At 46.9% G+C, this 13,577-nt stretch overlaps 1 protein-coding gene across 2 annotated transcripts in view; it reads right to left on the bottom strand.

Moving 5' to 3' along the window:
* The window catches only part of IP6K2 (inositol hexakisphosphate kinase 2), a 165,975-nt gene that overhangs the window by 42,394 nt on the left and 110,004 nt on the right, over window positions 1-13,577 (bottom strand). The gene's annotated exons all lie outside the window — the stretch shown is intronic.

Below are 13,577 nucleotides of genomic sequence, written 5' to 3'. Positions count from 1 at the left end.
GCAAAAACGTTTGCATAGCATTTGTTAGCATGTAGTGCACTAACTCCTCCTTGCGGGGTGATGCCCGACACCAAAGAACTTATCTCCCGCTGATCAAACCCGGGAGGATGGGGTGGGAGGCGACTCTGTCCAGTTTGGGCAGAAAGTTCTGGCCAGATTTCTTGGTTGCACTTCAAACGGTTGTCTCTTGCATGTTCAAATCTCTCATTGTCGTGCTGTGCCAGCCAGCGGCCAGAGCAGGCACTGAAACCAATGAACGCCAGATCTTAGTCGAAGGAAACCCAGGATACGAGCAGTGTGATTTCAACGGCTTCTTGAAGCTATTGCTAGTCCAAATCCTGAGGATTCCACTTAAGCACTTGCAATGAGGGTGTGGTGGGAGCCCAAACATGCCTTTTTGATGGTTAAAACCACTGGTTTTCTTAACATTCATGAAGAGCAAACTGAGAATCTGGATAAATAGGTCTAGCGCCATTTACTCCTGCATTGGTAACTCATTCTTCAGCAGTTAACACACAGTCATGAATTAACGTAGGATCACCGTAGCCTGTGTCTTTCCATTCCCTCAGATATGAGACAAGACACGCGTATAAGTATTTAAATTGATGTATCCTGGAATAACTTACTGTGCCTGGGGTGCCCAGTGCCTCAAAACCCAGAGTTATATCACAGCCATAACGGTTTTACTGTTTCTTTTCTTCCAGTGGATCTGCTTTAATCTTGTGAGGTCCCCAACATCTTACGAAAGAAATCGGGTGTGGGATGTCCAGCATTATTATGAAACGATGTGGAGTGGGGGAGGGGGGAAAACACCCCACCCCCTTAAACACTTTCCTAATGTTCTGACGTATGTGAAAAGTGAAAAGATAACTTATACGCGCTTTTCTTTGACAGAGTGTGGAGGAGCAAGATTGAGGCACGAGAACTTTTCTGGCTTATCTTCTTGGAATTCATCTCTTTACAGGCAACAATGCATGACCTGCATTCTGAACAGTGTCGTGATTCCATTCACGCGCATGTGATCTGCAGTACAGATCAAATCCAACAGGCCTACCTCTTGACCAGGCTGCCCATTGCACCAGCCACCCCAGCACGCCATACCAACTCTCACAACATTAAGCCACCCATATAGCCGCCTCACAGAACCCAATAAGAATTTCTCATTGGATAGCACATATACTGTAAATTCAGCCAACTATATATGCCACACGTCATGGTTTTTGTTGGCGGGAGGAGGCCCTTGTTACTATTTGGTGAGCAGTGCAAATCTCATTCGCTGTGAATGCATCCTTTGCCTGAGTTTTCGTACTGCATGTGTGACTCATTTACACATGAGGTCTAACATAATCACGCCATCACCCAGCATGATCTGAGGTGAAAATGTAATGGGCACCCCTAAAACCGACAAGTAGTTTTATGTCCAGTGGCAGACCGTCTAGCTGCTGACCAGGTCACTGTTAGCAAGTTTTGGGGAAGCAGACTAAAAAGTTAGGGGAGTCTCCATCACGGAGATTTGGTACAACTACTGGGGTGCAGTTAATGGCAACCACGACCGGTAAATCGCTTAATTAGATCCATTATCTAAGGGGTTTTTTAAGCCACTTGAGATTCTGTAGTTATTCGATTATGGGTGTATATGTTAAGGGACTATGAAATATGCATTGCCCATACACATCTCAAAGCCACAGTCGCAGGGGAACGGATGAATTGTAGACATCTCTCCAAAGAGCCCCAACTATCCCGTATGTTGCCTAATCTATGTACGGGTTTTTTGACATAGGCTCTGCTGGGGTTCCTACTTTCTTCATGTGGGTGCAGATCTGTGCGAGGCCATTTTTCGAAGCAGTGGCAGGTAGCAGTTTTGAGCAATATATATATATATATATATATATATATATATATATATATATATATATATATATATATATACACAGCTGCGAATTCTTCCACGGCTGAGCAGACGGGTTGCCAGTGAGGACAGGCAAACCCCATATCCTGTCACCCACCCCCCCAAAAAATTTCAGGTAGTGCAGCCCGACTTGAAGACGCCTCCCTTATTCCCCATTATCGCTCTTCAGCTTTTGTACCTACCCGTTTCTCCGTGCATTGCGTTTCATAGCGGCCCATCAGAACATAAGAAATGCATGGGTGCAGTCCCTTTGGAAAGGGAAGGGACTGCTTCAGGTTCCAGGTAGGTGCTGGAGTCCCAAGCACAGGGTTCGAAATTGCTGGGAGCAATGTAGCCCATGGATATGGACCAGATGACTCTGGTTAACAACTACCAGGAATCTCTTTGGCACCCATAGCCAAAAGGCATTATACAAGAGAGACATAAGCATAGAAACAGAACGCATCTGCAGAGAAAGTTAGATTTGTGGCACGCTGTGTAAACTCGTTCTGCAGGAGAGACAGAGCAAGCCAAGTGACACCACAGGTGGAGTCATACATAAAACTGCTGGGACAGAAAAGAGATCGATGGACTAACTGGATGTAGTTGCACAGGTAGGCAATGAGAGGTGACAAGACATAGGAAAGAAATATTTAAAGGCGAAACATTTGAGCAGAGCAGCACAGAAATAGGTGTTCATGCAGCATGTGTGTTTTTGGCAATGTGTATGAATGAGCATTTTAGAAAGGTGTTCATGCAGCATGTGTGTTTTTGGCAATGTGTATGAATGAGCATTTGTGAGGAAGTCGACCATCCGCATGGCGACTGTGCGCTAGACTGGGCTTTTTTGAAATTTTAGAAGAAACAGAATGATGGGAGATCAACCTCAGAAAATGTGTGGGGCTAATCTGCACACATTTTCCTGCTCGCTGCACAATCACATAGTCAAGTGTACTGGGGCGGGCTAAACAGCCTAGCTCCACCCTGTTCTATTGTCCATGTTCTGTGTGGTGGCAGTGCATACTGATGAGTTAAATGAAAGCAGGCCTGGTCACAAAACTAACACAAGTGACAGGAAACTAACACCTCTTTGATATGCAATGCGTCAACTTGAAGCTAGCTCCCACCCCATGGCATGAAGGGCAGTGAATGTCATGTCTGGGACAACTGTTTACAGTAAGCAACCCCCTTTTCAGAGTAAGTAGTATGTGATTTGATGGTGACAGAAAGTATGTTTTTCGCCAAACTTCAAGGGAGACAGCTCAATTAACCAGAGATACACAACAGACAGGAAGGTGGGGCATAGTAGTACAGGTTGTCATCCCTTACCTTTCTATTGCAAAGCACTCTGGTTATGACCCCACACGTAACAGAAGATTCTTGGTGGGGAGGTAGGCTTACCTTGCACCAATCACTGGTAACAATTTGACTTTAAAAGAGGGTTGAGCCCCTCTTTTGGCAAATCATCCGACGACTTCGAAAGGAGTAAGGAGGACTAATTTGGACCATGGCTGAAGGTACAGTCTGCACAGTCTGCACTACAGCTCCGCCAGTGAAGGAAGGCCAGGATTTCCAAGAAGGAAGAAAGAAAACTCCCTCTACCCCAAACATCTCCCAGGGAACAGAGGGAGACACTGGACTCAAGAGGACCTGTCCAGCAGCTCCAGAACAGGTACCCAGCTAATACACTGCAGGCCCTGCTAGGTTCTGCCAGCAAGCTTCCTAGGTGGAAAGTGCCAGAGTCTATGGGCAGAAAACAAGGCTGTTGCCTTCAAACACTTCTCAGATTTGGACCGTCCGCTTTAAAGGACTATACGAGCCCTGTGAAGAAGCTAGAGTGTCACAACAATCATCAACCAGCATCCAATCCTTTAAGGACATTTTTGAGCCAGTCGAGCCCTCGAACCACGACCGGCTGCAACTGCCAAACTGCCGGCCGCCTGATACCAGCAGCTGTCTCCAGTCTTGAACTGTTGCAGTTGCTGCAAAGACTCCCGGCGCTGTCGAGCATCAAGATCATGCCAAGCACAAGGTACATTGTGGTTCGGTCCCCATGGTCCTTCCTCTCCTGCATACCTTTCTTTCATGAAACTGTCTGTCCTGCATTCCTTTACAGGGTGGGCTGTATTTTGTAGCGTGCTTGAACGGTCTGTTATAATAATAAAGTAGATATTATACAACCTTGACCGAACAGTCCCTTTTATCACTGGGTAATATTGTATTTTCGCTAAACAACAACCTACAACCGTGCGTAGATAAGTTTGATGTTCCATCCACGTTACCAAAATTGGACAAAGAGGTTTATAATTTACTGGTCTTCTGTTCAGATCCCTTCTGGTGTATTAGAGGTGTGGGGCTGATTGATGGTTTAGAAACCAATATTCATACCAATATTCACTGGTGTCGCAGAAGTTGATTTGTCACAGCATTAGAAAACGAGAAGACATTTGAAATAAAAATGGCCATAAAAAAAACAAATGGACAAAAAGTATAGTTGGCATCTCGTATGAGAGTGACACCAAGCTATATAATAACTAGTTCCACTGAGGTAGGCCCAACTTACTGGGTGATGCCGAATACCTAGAAGCTGTTTTTAGATAATCCAATCCTTATTTCAATCCCTGTACACGTTGCCTTAGATCAGAAGGGTCGCACAGTTGGATATATGTACCCTAGTGGGTGTGATTTGGACAGTTTCTCAGACTCTGCCATCAGCCAGTTGATTAGTTCTAAACAGGGCAGGGAAGCTGCCCGCAATTTTTTTCAGGGGTGTCGTTAAAGTCGACCTAAGCTGCTCGCACAGTCTAAGGAATATCAGAGATGTAAGCCATGCCACTAGTACCATGGCAGCATCGGATCTCCTGTGATGGGAACTATTCACCCACTGTTTTACTGAACCGGGTTCCACTGCACAAGGACATTGCTGCGCCATTACGTCATCACACGGTTTGTCACCTTTTTCTTTTGTTTATGCTTGATGAATTCTGATATCGCGGACATGAGATTTTGACGGCTTGTGTGGTTCTCATTGAGAAGTATCAGTTTGTTTTAATTGTCCTATTAAGGGCAAGATCTGATGGTCGCCTCTAGTTACTTTGTGGGTTTTCTAGCCAGAATTCTGGAACTCTCAGAAGGTTTGGGTATTTGTACATAGTAGGGATGAAACGGTATACCATTAAAGATATCGTGAACCACCTAATTGAACAATAATAACCGTCACATTGAAACAATCTGATTTGTAAAGGCTGCAGTAAGCAAGTGCTGCGCAGTCTTGGTCTTGCACTGTTGGATGTGCCGTATGCCAAGTAGTTTCAGTTGGAGCAGTTTTTAATGCCATCCCATAAACCACACGTGCCCGACACAAAATCAATGTTAGCAATAGGAATAATAAGTACAGTGCCAAGAAGCAAAAGGGTTTACTTTGGGTTGGCGGCTTTGGGGTTTATATATTTATAATGGATGGTTGCTAAACATGAAATGAGGGATTTCCCTCGTTCTATCATTGAATTTACAAATAATATGTCACACTGCGAAATTCACTCATCTCTGTGGGTATTCCCTGCTGCCATACCAAAGGGTAACAGGTCCGTGATTACTGAACACTTTTGGCCCGCAAGTAAAGTAAAGGCTGTTAACGTAAAGAGAGCGTGTGTGTCTGTATGTATGCGCACACGTTTATACTACCATCAGCCTTCATTGATCTGTGGCATGCAGGTTATCAAGATGGCAACATGTTCATCTTCACCAGTAGCAAGTGGGGGAGCTAAAAGCCTAAATGACCACTTAAGAAAAGCTATTCAGTTTGCTTTGCCAGTTGCAGTAGCCCCCCCCCCCTTCCTCCTCTCCACATGTGTGTTTGGTGGGAGCAAGGGATGGCATTTCAGTGGAAATTACGTTGAAAATCCCAATTCTGACCCTGGGTGCCTGGTTTTGTTTGTGTGATAAATCCTGACAATTTATGACCTTTTAGAAAAGATTAGTTAACTCCACCTGCTATACCGCGATAACCATGATATACCGTCATTTGGCAAGAAGGTTATCATACCGTCATAAAACTAATACTGTGACACCTCTAGTACATAAGTCTATTTGGCTTGATCCTTTGCATTTGATGCATTTTTTTTTAAAATCAGATATATTTTTGCTCATGGGTTGGTTGAAATTGTATTTTTGCACATACGCGTTCACTATATATTAGATCATTGATGCGTTTGAGGACACCATTTGATTTTGTTTCAGTACATAGCTATGCTACCTTAGACTGTCATTGATGATAGCACTTGTTTTTAACAGATATTGCCGAGGTCAGACTGTGGTGCAAAATGCATTCGTTACATCTTATCCTTTTTCTTCATATCACAATTCTTGTAATATCAAAAAACAACCATTTAAAAAATATATTGGACTTTGAGAATTACATGCAGGTGTTTTTTTGACTAGCAAGTTAAAGAGTACACAGTTCCAAGGAAGATACCCTTTTTGCACGCATGGGGTGTGCATGCATGTGTGCCCTTGGTAATGTATAAACTACGATTATCAACTAGCACTCCGAGAGTTGAGATGGAAGCTCCAAGTTCTCCCGAGTCTACCTGACGGCGAGAAGGGGGCGGCTAACCCTCTGGTTTCCTATCTTCTGAGGCAATGCCGCCTATTATTGCAGAGTTGCACCTGGTCATGTTAGGAAAATTGAACATGGTTAGGCAGGGTTCGAACTGTAGGGTACCTGGGAGCTTTGAGCTCCTGGTTGCGACCTAGTAAGAGCCTGGTTGGCTTGACACCAACAGCTGTCAGGAGCTACTTTGCAGGTCAACTGCTGCCAAACCTATCTGGATTTTATATGTGGGTATGTGACAATCTATAAATAAAAACTAGGACACATCACCATGTAAAGCTTAAGACACCATAGATAATTGGCAAAATGATAGGTATCTTATGTGGAAGTTACATTTGCAGAACTTTATGTACCAGCTCCTGGTTACTCAACGGTAGCTCTTGGTCACTGGTAAATGCAGGATACCCAGGCGATGCTTTTACTTCCCCATTTCGATCCCTGGTCAGGTGTGAGCTCCATGTCATTATCTCAAAAACTCATGTTAGCTTTGAGGGCAAGGAGGCGTCCACATTTTGTCACTTTATGGAACCAGCTTCTTCGCACATCAAATGCTTAGACTGCCCACGTGAGTTTTTTTTCTCGTTGGGAAGCAGCCCAGAGGATAAGCTTCCTTGATGGTGAATTTGAAGAACTGGCCACAGAGGAGTTCTTCAGAACGTCCTCTCGTGCAGGTTCCTTCTCTCCCCGGTAACCACTGTCCCCTATATAATGGTGAGAGTTTTAGGAGCTCCTGCCTCTGTGGAGTGCCCGCCATGGTGCTCAATCACCACCCCAGGCCAGATCCTAAGATGACAATTGAGCACCGAGACAGGTACTTGTTGAATCAATTTAGTTCCTTTTTATTTATTTTTTTAAACAAAACGGACAATCCCAAACTTGGACTTCTGTGGAACAGTAATCATGTATCCTCGTCTCGGTTGGAAGGCTCTGCTTACAGTTGCTGTGGGGAATGCTGGTCCCAGCTTACTTGGTTATGCCTCAGGGATCCACGTGGTGGCCTAGGGTCACTTTCTTTCCTGGGACTTCCGTGATTCTTTGGCTGCACCTGGTTTTGGATGGTCAGGCCCCTTGGCATCCATCTATAGCTCCTGGATTTTTACCCAAAAAATGAACAATTCACAACTTTACAAAGTACATATAATTCTAAGCAGGCCCTGTGCATGACAGGCACTATACTGCTGACATACATGTCAGTCTCAATTGCTCTTGCTTCCTGGGCAAGGTTTGAAATTACTGGGAATTAGTTAGCGCCTGCTTGTTTAACAGCTCCTCCCCACCCCCTGGGGCAGGACCGCTAAAGTGACAGGCTGAAGAAACGACAAAAGACCGACAGCCCTCCCAACATCCAGGGTAGACCAGAGGATCTCCTCTGATGAGGAGGTAGAGGGAAAAAACTTTGTGTGAAGGAACAAAGGGTGACACTTAAGGAACATGGTATCGGGAGTTAACCAGATAGGGTGCCTCCCAAGAGAGGGTACCAATCTCACCAAGCCAAAGCGTGTCACAAGGAAGACCATTTTATGGGTAAGGAATTTGAGATGGACCTCCCTCCTTCGCCCTCCCCCCCAATGGCATCAAAAGGCAAAGACTGAAGGGCCCGCACAAACATGGGGAGATCCCAAGGGGGCAACCCAAAAGCAGAGACAGGTCTTCCCACCAAGGAGTGGCCACCCACAACAGGACCCGCAAAAGAGCAGATGGCAGGCCACTCAGCACGCAGGGTGGGGACAGAGCCCCATGTTGAACCCCTCCTGGAGAAACTGCAGAGCAGGAGCCCCAGAACCCAAAGTAGAGGAACAGCCATGTGCCAGGCACCAGGACAGGAAATTCACATAGTGATGCTCTTTGGCCTTCAAGGTGGAAGGACGCCTGTCCTGCTGAATGGATAAAACCACCTCAACAGAGGAGACCACAGACTAGTGTCAGACCCTCTCAGATTCCATGCCCCCCGCTCCCCCCAAACCAGGTTCTTTGGTCCCGCCTGCCCCATTGATCTGGCAGAGCACCGGATTCGGACCCCACAGAAATGACACATGGGGAGGAAAACGCTAGGTCCAGTAGGAGGAGGAGGCACCAACACCTATGGGGCCGAAAAGGAGCAACCAGAATAACATGTGGCTGAGAATCATGCATACGGCGCAGAACCTTCCGGATGAAGGGAGGCAGATGGGCGGGGGGACACATACAGAAGACCTACCAGCCACTGGAAGTTAGTTTGGGGCATCCACCTTTGTGGTCAGCAGTGGCACACCAGTCCAGAATCGGGGGAGGGGGGTTGAAGAACAGCAAACCCTCCACCTCACGCAGCACCAAACCCTTCTGAAGGGGTCCACTACTGTGGCAGTTGTCTGATCGGAACAGGGCAGTCTTCACATGGATCACCGGGGCAAAGGCCTGCAGAGCCCCGAAGGCTGTCACCAGCTCTCTCCAAGAAGACCTGGACGCTTACCTTCTCGACCACAATACCTGCCCAAAGAAACCACCCCCCACTCCAACATGCTGGTGTCTGTGGTAATGATGATCGTAGAGGGCAGACAGGAAGAAAGCACCCTTAGCAGGTTGGGCAGATGGAGCCACCACTGGAGCTGGTATCGGGGTATCAAAGCCCAGAGAGGATTCGTTCAGAACCCGTGGATATAGAGAAACAGGGTACAAAGATGAAGCCTGGTCCAGGGGACGAGGTACACACAGGCCGCCATGAACCCCTGTGCCTGGGCCAGTTCCCGAGACAGAAGAACAAGTCAGTCCCTCAACCTGCACATGGTCCCAATAAACTGAAGGTCTTGAGAGGGTTGTAGGTGACAATAAGCCCAAGGAACACAGAACATGTTGATGTTCCACCGATCGGGCATTCAGGAGCCAGTTGTCAAGGTTGTCCAGTTATAATGTCGACTGCAAAAAGCTGAATGCAAAAATGTCGAGAAAAAAGGTGAAAAAAAGCAAGTGTGTTTTTTATATGTATGATTTTTTGGGGTCTAGCTAGTAAAAAAAAAACGGGGGGTTAGGAGGGAGCCCCAGACTTTATGCTGCCCCAGACTTGATGCCAATCGGCAAGGCCCGGAACTGGAAAAGATCCTTGCCCACATAAAACCGCAGGAACCTCCAATAGGAGGACCAGACGGGAATGTTAAGTACGGGAATATTAAGAGACGCATCTTGTAGACCCAAGGAAGCCAGGAAATCTAAGCCCCGCACTAGCAGAATAACTTGCGGAAGACATTCTATTTTGAAATGTTGAGCCCGACCGTGAAGGTTCAGGGCCTTCAGGTCTATGATAAGGCAGAAGGACCCCGAGGGTTTTGGCATCAGAAACAAAATGGAGTAAACGCCCCCCACCCCCCGCTCGTTCCAAGGAACTCACTGAATGACCCTCTTGGAGAGCAGGTCCTGCTGCATGGACGACCTCGACAGGGCACCTGGGGAGCAGCATCCGAATAGTGAACGATGGAAAAGGAGGCAAATTCCAACCTGTACCCCCAGCAGGCCAGACGATTGGCCAAGGCATCTCCTGAAAGACAGGTCCACGCAGTCCAGAAGTACTTCAGGAGACTCCCTGGTGTCAGGACTTCTGCTGGAGTAGACGGGGTGACACCTGGAGCACCACTTATTTCCTGTCACAGGACAACCATGTACACTAGGGCGAGCCCGAGATCGAAGGGCCCCTAGAAGCAGGAGCAGACTTCCTCTGTAAATGCCTTACATGCTTGCCAGCCTTAAAAACACTGTGCACCTTTTTCTCAAGGTTATCCCCAAACAACATGCAACCTTCAAACGGTGATCCAGATGGGCACCCCCATAAGCGTTCAAGGTGGAGTCCACTTTTCAGTTAGATCCTTGAATGCATCCCCCGTAGACATAGAAGGCCTCCCACCAGGCTAGGGATGAGGTCATCAACCTAGACAACCTGTGGAATGGCTACATCCTCCCCTTGTAAGGAATAGAGCGTTAAGTTAACCTGCGTTTATATAGTGCACGGTCACCCAAAGGCAGCATGACGCTGAGGGAGAACTGAACTAGGAGACGCTACGGAGTAAAGAGCTAGAACAGGATGGTCTTAAGCTCTCTTCTAAAAGCGAGGTGGTTGGAAGTTTTCCTCATGCTGGGAGGGAGACCATTCCACAGGTTAGCTGCGGGTATAGTGTGATGATATCTTGGGACAAGAAGATCTGCGGTGGAGGAGCGTAGGCCCCGCTCTGGGAGGCAGCGAGAAAATTGGCCTGTAAAAACTCGGCCCCTTGACCATGGACGGCCCAATGGACAAGGTCTTGAAGGTAACCAATAGAGTGAGCGCAACACCAGAGTGATGTGAGCTCCATACGGAGTACCCGTAGCCAACCTAGCCGCCAGATTCTGTATACGCTGTAACCGTTGAATCAGACCAATAGGCTGTGACAGATACAGAGAGTTGCAGTAATCCAAGCGGGAGAGAACCTGTGCTGCGACTACCGGAGGGCGCAGTGGTGCTGGTACCATTGGTAGAACCTTCAGGACCATGAGATGGTGGTGGCTTTCTTGGCACACAGCTGTGACTTGATGTGACAGAGGGGAAGTGTAGAGAATAACACCTAGATTTTTTTACTAGCTAACTGAAGTGGGGAGGGGACCCAAAGAGGCGGGGCAGAAAGTAGTGGTCCATAGGGAGGAGTCTGGGGGCAGCCTACCACCAACACCTCGGTCTTGTCACCGTTGAGCTTGAGCCAGTTTTAATCCACCCAGCCGCTGACGGCACTCAAACAGTCACGAAGGCACGACGACACCTCTGCTCGATCCTGATCAAGATTTGGGTATCGTCTGCATACGAATAACAGTGGAGGCTGTGGGCGCGTTTAAGGCATACCAGAGCCCAGATATAAATATTAAACCGGATCAGGGATAAAGAACCACCTTCCGGGACATCACAAGTGAGGAGACAGGGCGAGGAGAGGAATGAAGGCATGTCTAGGGTCTGGGTGCAGTCTGATAGAAAAGAGGTAAACCAAGCATGGAACTGGCCAGATATTCTGATCTGTGCCAGGCGGGAGAGCTGGATGAGGGGTGGTCGCCCGTATTTCAGCTCTGGAGGGGACAAATCCTGATTGACAAGAATTATTTATTGCCAATTTAAGCTCAACCAGGACATCGGGGGCAATCTTCTTCATAAATTCAATGGGGATAGCGTTCTCAGGGGACGCTAGATTTAATTCTCTGAATAGCAGCTAGGACTTCCGCCTCAGTAAAAAAGGAAGGAAGGTCGACCAGAGGATTCAGCAGGGGGAACAGCCGGTTGCTTGGCGGGATTCAAAATGAGTATGGCCAGTGATTTCGCAAAATTAGCGTGGACTACTTCTATCTTGTTGATAAAGAAAGAAGAGATATCATTGCATGGTTTTTTAGATGGTTTGACCCTAGAAGTAAGGGTTTCAGGAGGCGGCTAGTGACTTCACAATGGAAAAAAGGGTTTAGGTTGACAGTGCTGTTTCGATCTTATAGGAGAAAAAAATGGCTTCGGCTGTTTTAATACCAGCCAGGTAGGTTGAGAGACAAGACTTAATTCTCTGAGACCAGGGTCATAATTTCTGCACCATTTACATTCCGCCTGTCTTAACTTCAAGCGGGCGGCTTCAAGTTGTTCTGAAAACCAGGGTTGGGAGGGTAACTTGCGATCCTGCACCAGCTTCAGTGGAGAAGATGTCAGCAGCATCCAAGAATGATCTGGGAGAGTGACCTCAGCGAAGGTTGCCTTAAGAGGGGCATGATTGGCAATTAATTGAGCGCTGAGTGCTTTAACATCAACAGTTCGCCATGAACGTAAAAGTTAGTGATAGCAATGAATCCTTCGAAAAAAACATGTGAAGAGTATTCCCAACTCAGCTCAATCGATTTAGGGAGGTTGAAGCAAAGATTGAGGTCACCTAACACTACCAGATTGTTATATTGCAGACACATATCTGCCACTGAGTCAAAGATGTTCCAAAGTCTCCTATGGGTCCAGGGGGGGCAATATACAATTAAAAAATGACTGATACGAGAGTGTGAAATGACACATCAAAAGAACAAGGCTTCAATGTTAAACTTGTGGGAACAGGCAAGCTGAGTGATAGCATATTCAGTACGAAAGATAACAGCCACCCCACTGTGGGGGTGGGCAGTCATGGTGGATAATGCATCAGTGGGGAGGTATAGCGTGAACCAAAGCAGGTGCCAAGCTTTGTACAAGCCACGTTTCTGTGAGGCAGAGGAGTGCGGGTTGCCTACTAGAAAGCAAATCGGATATTTCGCCAGCATGGGCGCGAAGTAACCGAGTATTCAGTAAAAGTAGGGTAAGTACTCCGAAGGAGCCCCGTCAAAGGCAGCAACAAAAATGTGCGGATTGGTGGAGGCATGCCATTATGCCCTGAGAGGGGAAGAGGGGGGTTCGAGGGTTCCTGTGGGAGATGGGTCACCTCATCACTTAGAACGGGGACGAGGAGGTAATGTACCCTTGACTTGTCAAGATAGTATGCAGCTTACTGTCACCGACAAGGCATCTAAGGGCTGTAGGGCGAAGAGACCGTACAACAGACCATGGTCGGAAAGGACGTGAAATAAGGCTCTCTGCAGATGCATCTATTAATCCGAATGCAGACAATCCCAAATTAGGAAATGATGTACAGATATATTATTTGAGGATATTGGCAATCTAGTAGGCTTCAGCTCTGAGTGTCTTATCAGGGCACAAGTAGAGGGGCCACCCACTGTTTAAAAAGTGGAAGCCACGCCTCCTATATGAATATACAAATAATGTGCGTTTGGCAGTATGGGATGCGAAACTGAAAATGTGTATTTAACATAAAAACCTAAACGATGCATACTGTGTATTCTCACGGGACATGTTTGTTTGGTGCGCACGCTTTCTTCAATGGTAAAGTTGAATGAAATGTGTATATTTAAGTACAGGATTGTTCCAGCACCTGAACAGCCATTTTGCACACAAAAAAGCCAATAAGTGTGCCGTAGAGAAGATGCAGAGAAACGCCTACAGTGCACTAATAAATGGATTTATTTCTCCTCACCCACAATAAGACTTTGGGCAACAGGAGTTGGGGAAATTGGTTTATT

The sequence above is a fragment of the Ambystoma mexicanum genome, chromosome 2p, assembly GCF_040938575.1.
Source record: "Ambystoma mexicanum isolate Mex_15411 chromosome 2p, UKY_AmexF1_1, whole genome shotgun sequence".
Classification (NCBI taxonomy): Eukaryota; Metazoa; Chordata; class Amphibia; order Caudata; family Ambystomatidae; genus Ambystoma; species Ambystoma mexicanum.
This window is presented reverse-complemented; position numbering and strand designations above follow the sequence as displayed.